Source organism: Astyanax mexicanus, chromosome 21 (genome assembly GCF_023375975.1).
Source record: "Astyanax mexicanus isolate ESR-SI-001 chromosome 21, AstMex3_surface, whole genome shotgun sequence".
In the NCBI taxonomy this organism is placed as follows: domain Eukaryota; kingdom Metazoa; phylum Chordata; class Actinopteri; order Characiformes; family Acestrorhamphidae; genus Astyanax; species Astyanax mexicanus.
The window spans coordinates 543,338-550,592 of record NC_064428.1 but is presented as its reverse complement, the minus strand read 5'-3'; the positions used below and the strand labels follow the sequence as shown (position 1 = coordinate 550,592).

The 7,255-nt window shown below is 38.0% G+C and overlaps 1 long non-coding RNA gene across 1 annotated transcript; it reads left to right on the top strand.

Moving 5' to 3' along the window:
- Positions 1-5,096: 5,096 nt before the first annotated feature.
- LOC111197017 (uncharacterized) lies at positions 5,097-6,932 on the top strand. The gene is made up of 4 exons (XR_007427968.1): positions 5,097-5,180; positions 5,432-5,496; positions 5,592-5,790; positions 6,155-6,932. It is a non-coding gene; the product is annotated as an uncharacterized LOC111197017 (long non-coding RNA).
- The last annotated feature ends 323 nt before the right edge of the window (positions 6,933-7,255 follow it).

Genomic DNA, 7,255 nt, shown 5'->3' with positions numbered 1-7,255 from the left:
CAAGAAGAACATGAAGCAGCACTTCATTCGCAGGAATGGCTACCTGTACCCCCTCAACTCCCTTCTGTGTCACCACCTGCAGCACCTACCCCGATACCCCAAGACAACAAACAGCCTGCTGATGCCCAACATCTGTCACCACCTGAAACCCCTCAACTCTTCTCTGTGTCACCACCTTCTGTTTTGTGCAGAGACAATAGCCAGGACCCTGCACATTATCAAGTAGAAGACAGTGAAGATACCATTTCAGTTGAATCTCTTTATGACACAACAGGGGAAAAGTTAAAGTTGTATTCAAAAATCCAGCGATCTTTATCAACAGAGGAAGCTGTAAGCATATTATTGAATGTGGAAAAGCACCATGTCAATACACACCCAGCCATAAACCCAAAATCTGGTGAGGTTTACATTTTTTCTTTCAAGGAAAACTATGAAAAACAAGACTGGAGAGCAGACCACATCGTATGGAAAAGTTTAGGAACAAACACAATCACTGATCCTCGGGGTGTTTTGAAAGTACGATATTTCAAGGTCCAAAATCAAGAAAAAGTCTTTAAAAGACGTTCATATGAACTTTGCAGACAAGACTGTCCGTATTTTCTAATCCATTACTTGGGAGATGAGGATGCCTACATTCCCAAACCCCATGGGAATGCCATCCATACAGACCGGCCTTTTATAAGAACTGCACCTTCAGTTCTGCATAACATAAGAGAGCAAAAGGAAGAAGCACCTGCCAAGGTATATTATCGAATGGCAAGCCAGATTCCACCTGGAAGCCAAGCATATAGGGATACCCATCAACCAAGGGACAAAGCTCAAGTATCCAGTACAATCAAACGTGCACGGCTGCAAGACCTTCTCCATCCCAATGACCTAATTGCCAGCTATGTACTGTGTAATTACCTCAAAGGGTTTGTGATAGACATGAGAGTGTACCCTGAGCTCTTCATTGTGGCAGCTTTGCCGGATATGAGGAAAGAATTGCAGGTAATGGTGGCTAATGCAGAAAGCAGTGCTCCTCATGTCCTCCATTATGACACAACATTTGATCTGGGAGACTTCTATGTGTCTCCTCTCTTGTTCCGGCACGAGGCCTTTGAAGAATGCCCAGTTATTCCGCTGGCCTTCATGATCCATCAATCAAAGACTGAAACGGTCCATGAAGAGTGCTTTAGGACAATCTTGAAGGTGTTTCCAGAATTGAGTTCTGAACATTTCATTATTTGCACTGATCGAGAGGCAGCAATCGAGAAAGCTATTTCTCATATTTTTCCAACAATGCCAAGGGTGAATTGCTGGAACCACATCCTACAAAATGTTAAATTTAAAGTTAAGGAGCTATCAGGAGGAAGGGATGACGTGCATAAGCACATGGATAACATCAGGGATCTCCTGGAATGTGAAGAAGAAGAAGAAGAATGGGATCAGATTCTTGCTGAGCATTCTAGAAATTGGAGTTCTCAATTTTGGGAATATTTCAGGAGAAACCTAGAAGTGCCTTTGAAAAAATCTTGTACATTTGCACTAAAAAAACTTGGTCTAAAACAGTCCTCAATTACAAATAATCCTTCAGAAAGCTTTAACAGCACATTGAAAAGATTGGTGGACTGGCAACAAGTCAGACCAGACAAAATGCTGGTAACACTCTACCAACTACAAACGTTTCACCTTAATGAAATACTGAGGGGGCGCTGTGAGCGTGGAACATACCACCTCAAAAACACAAAAATTGCCAAGGACCCAAAACAAACTACTTTCCCACCTGATGTTTTATCCATGAAAGACATTGTGAACATATACAAAAATGATATGTCAAACATGAGCCCCCAAAAAGAGGAAGAACTGGAGGAGGAACTCATGACATCCAAAATGTCATTGGCAAAGCTCCTCCTATGTGAAAACAGGGTCGTCCATGAGCCCCGGACCCAGTCATTTATTGTCTTAGGATGGATGGGTCAAAAATATTTGACATCTGTACACCCAACAGAGCACTGCACGTGCAATTCTTCTCCACAATGCTGCCACATTTTGGCAGTCCGGCTCTCTATTGGGCTGGAAGCCATAAAGAATAAAACAGCCACATTGAAGAAGGCAGAGAGAAAACGTTCTGGCCGTAAAGGCCCAACAAAAGAAACCACAATCTCGCCTATTTCAAGTGGAAAATGTACAACTGTGCATAAAGAAATGTCTTCCCGTCAATTTATTTCACCCAAAGACCAGATTGAGGTGAGTAAGAATTTAATGGTTGAATTTTGCAGGTAAACATGAACTTCATGTGATTTTGTTCTTGTAACAAAACCAATACCAAATCACCAACTGTCACCGCTTCGAACCAACACAAACGTGATGTAGGTGCACAGGAGATTTTTACTTTTGACATATTATATTTACAAGAACAAAATGTTAAGCTTTTTGTTTTCTTAATAGGCAAAGACATTGGACATAATACCGAATGACCAATTTATGGAGAGTTCTGATGCATCCTCTGTGCTTACAGTAGACACTCTGGCTAAGGTAAAACGGATGTCATTTTTATTGGTTGACACAACTTTTCCAGACATCATCTACAAGGATGGAAATTGCTGTAGTTATTTTATTTATGCTTTTATAACACCATCACACAAAAGCCCATAAATATAAGAACACTCTTTTAAAACGGGTTATTAATTTATCAAAGTTACTGTGAAATGTTATGTTTAACAAATACCTTTTTGCTCATTTAGTTAGTGCTTGTTTGCAGCAATGTTTTAAGCATTAGTGAATAACTCTTCTTTAAATAGATGATGTTAAAGACGTTTTTTAGTGTATCGTTATAAACTATCCTGAATACTGGATAAAGACTTAATTTGTCATCTCCAGGTCCAAGAATTGTGGGACAAAAAGCCAACTGAAACAGTTGTATCCATACTGGACAAAAATGGAAGGTGTTTTTTAAGGTTGCCAGATTTTCAGAGTCTCAAGCCCTACGTTTGGCTTACTGGAGAGGTACAGAATTTGCTATCTATTCACGTTTATATGCTACATTTCTCGTTATTAACTATTTTGTGTTTCACTTTAGACCATAGCTTTTCACATAAGAACTATGAAGAAGGAGATGGACCCGAACAACCAAATACTACAGTTGGACTATTATTTGACTGCAGCAATTATGCAGAGGAACAATGACTACCTTCAAACGCATCTGATGAGAACTGTAAGTATGTAGATGCGTAATTGTAATGATTGATTAGGCAACTATATTTACTTGGAACTGTATTTGTACAGCAATTGGATCGTTATGGTGCCGCAATTGGCTTCATACACCATGAGGAAAATCACTGGATTCTTCTGGTATGTGATGTGAACATAACTCATTTACTTGAGTGTGACTTTTGAGTGTGATTTTTAAAAACATTACTGCAACAACATGATTTAACTTTTCTGTTTCAAGTATATACATAAGGACTCTCAGCCAGTTTTTTTGCTGGATCCAATGGCTAAGAACGAGTTGACAAGATCAGAGGAAGCTGCAAAATGTTTCAGGTGAGAGACACTCATTTCAAACAAAGCAAAACTTCTTATTAATATTTTCATATTTCTAGAAATTTCTTGGACGTGCGTAAACACAAAGATAAGAAATGGGCAGAAGTGGAATGGAAGCCACAAACTATTGATCACACTGTTCAAAAAGACACACACAGCTGTGGAGTTTTTGTTATGGAGGTGAGTAGTTTGTATGAAATGTCTGTTATTTAGAGTAAATACAGTAACAGCTGGGTCAGTGGGCCATATGCAAAACTAATTGTGTTCATTTTTTGCCTGTTTTATATGTTTTAAATGTATTTAATATGGTCAATCCCCATCACTTTCAATGAGATACATATTTATCTCTTTCAGTCTTATTTTCCAGGCCATACACCAAGCCACACTACCATTGTGTACATTTTTCTTTTCTCTCTGGCACAAACCCTTGAAATGATTCACTACCATAGAACCATACTGCTGCATGACATGTACTGTTTTCCACATCTTGATTCTATGGTTTATCAAATATATGCCTCTAGTTATAGTAGTACTATGCACATCCCCTTTCAATCCAAACACACTCCAAAATTAATGTATATAGCTTATTTAAAAACTCCACTACCATCTCCAAACATTCAAGCCTCCAATTGGCCATCATGTTTTCACTGTTCTTTACAGCATTTTATAAGCTCTCACTTTCTTTGCTAAACTGAGGCACATCAAAATTAAGTAATTCTACCTAAACCAGCTTTTCTTTCACTCATATCCTTTATTAATAATTTTCTTACAGTACTTTCACCTTTCCAATATGCACATTTGTTAGCACATTCATCCTTTATTGACCTAGCCTGATGTATATCCTATCCAGCTTAGTTACTCCACTAAGTTTTTTTATATTCCATAATATATAACTCCTCATTCATTTTACTATGTATATTTCTTATCAATTTTGCTGTTTGTGTTGGGCCACATGTGTGACTTTCTGTGTAGTTTCTCAATCTGTCAATATGTCATTTTTTCCTAGCCTCTGTCTTACACCACTTGACTTTCTGGCAGATTCAGTCACTGTCCTGTTATCTAGTACCCCTTCACCACACCCCAGCATCTGTCTTACTACTTTCCTAAATTTCACACCACAGTCTTCCTTCAACTTTCAGCATCTGAACCTTTGCTTGCCTCTCACAATCTCCCTACTTTTTTTTCCAGTGACAATACATACCATATTGTCTAAACATGCTGTCCCTTGCCACCTGCCACAACTTCTTCATACCCTTCCTCCCTTCTCTCTGCCTTTAAATTTTAATTCCTATTTCCTTCCCTTTCATTGGCCGAACAGTAACACACTGTTCAAAATTGGGTTGTTCCAAATCTGGTATGTAAATTGGAGTTTTAATCAGATTTGATAATTTTATACTGTATGCCCTTTTTTAATGCAACCCACCCTGGGTTTGGACCCAGTGTACACCCTAATGGCAATATATTTGGAGCTATATCCATATTTGAAGCATGCAACTACAACACTGATTTGGGCATGGCAATAAGTGTGTCTATTTCTACACAGATGGCCAAGCAGCTCATAAACTTCCACCCTCGCTTACCATCTCACATTGTAGTTGATGAGAGAGTTGATCAGCTCAGAAGGACAATGGCATCCGAAATTATATCTGCTTCAGGTAATTATACTCTATACTAAAAGTGTTTAGATGTTAAACTTTGTGCCATTTTGAAGGTTAACATCAACAACTTATGTAGGTTCATTACACAATTTCAATTTACATCAACCTTATGTCCAAACAATTTTTCGTGTACTTCTCTTTCTTATGGCCATATGGCAGTCAGATTAAGGATTTTTGGGGGACTTTTTAAGTACCAAAAGTACATGTATGTTTTGTGAGAACTTAACATATTGTGCACTTTGTTTCAGAGGATCTTGTAAATGCTTGTCAGTGGTGCGCAGCATATACAAGCCGAAAAAAAGATGTCTTTTGGGTAAGAACACCTAGTGGCACATATTGTACAGCAATGTTGGGTCATGTACAATCTAATATTAACAACAGCTCATCATGTGATTTTATGATATACAGATATGTTGCAGTACATGTGAGCGATGGAACCACATAACTTGCGTGGCCATGTCAAAGGATGAATTTAATGAGTATGAGGGAAAAGATCGGAATTATTATTGTCCAGCATGTGCTGAAAGCTCCAAACTGCCAATAAATGAAGACAGATAAAAGATGACCTCTGAAAAAGGACTAAATGGCCAAAGAGAAGTACAATGATGTCAGTATTATTTTGTTCTAAAGTGTTGTGTTACATTTGTTTATTGATTTGTTAATCTAACACTTGTTTATCTATCACTTGTCATTAAAATAGTGTGTATAATTACTGTGCAAATGTACTGTCTAAATGAATATTTTCTATAAATAAGTGTGACACTACCAGGATAATTATCACAATTTAACAGCAACAACAGCACAGAACGGGTAGGTTCTGATTTTTTTTTTTATCTATTCAGCACTAAATGGTTGGACATACAGCACAGCAAGACTTAATATTGAAAGACCAAAACTAAACTTTTAAACTATATGAAGTTATTACTTTTTTCGCACTGAACAAGTAAAAATGGTGTTTTATAATTGTGCAGGGAATCTGACCCCTACCGACCGACCAGCGCTCTCAAGGTTCTGAACACTCCAGCAGTTGGGGACAGGCCAAACCGCTGCGGAGCCAAGAAACCGCACACAAGCCCAGATGCACCTCACTCTAAAAACTAGCCATAAATGAAACATTTAAATTTTTGACTCCACATGCTGCCTGAACAATTCTTCCCCTTGTGCTCAATCTCTGCCTTTCCTCTCACAGCTGACTAAACCCAAGGAGCTTGCCTGCTTGCTGGACACCCGCACCAAGCAGTGAAATTCACCATTAAGCCATTCCACTGGATCCTTGTCGAGTTTAAACCCCTTGTAACAGATAACCGTCTCCTACGGGGTTGGAGTTTATATCTTACCCAAAGAAATCTTATTAGTGACCCCAACTGCCCCTTCCCACTCCCCATCATTATATACCTACATGCATGCATAGAAAGACTGTTTCTATTAGCAATATGCCAGCTGCCAATGTATTAGAAGTACTGTATATTCTCTAACTCAGTAAATGATGTTCTCATGTTCGTATGTATGTAGCATGGTATGTCGTCGTAACTTATACTGACCATGCACTGTGAGTACATACTCCACTTTCCTGGATGCTACATTTTTTAATGTGTGCTGTATTTATTGTAGTGGTTTTTTTTCCTTTTTTGCAAAATAATTCCACATTTGCACATTGTCTATATTGTTCTTTGTTTCACTATGGTTCTAGAAGGAATGTTATTTTGTTGTATTTTATACTGAGGTGGAACGAAAATAAAATGCCACATTCTTCACCCTCATTCTTCTAGCGTGTTTTGTGTCAGTGACTCATCCTGAAGTAACCTGGTAGATCTATTTACATTTACTGTCATGAACAAGACAAATTTTTTTTTAATATCGGCCAATATATTTCAACAATATAGATTGTTTTTAATGCTTGAATTATTCATTTCGGTAACACTTTATAATAAGGGTACAAGTCATGGCATTAATTAAGGGATTCATTAAGGATTAACTCATAAGGAAGTATGGAAGAATTGAGTAGGAACAAACTTATTAATAACGGCAAGGTTAAATTCCTCTCCATTAACTAATGTGTGTATGAACTAATG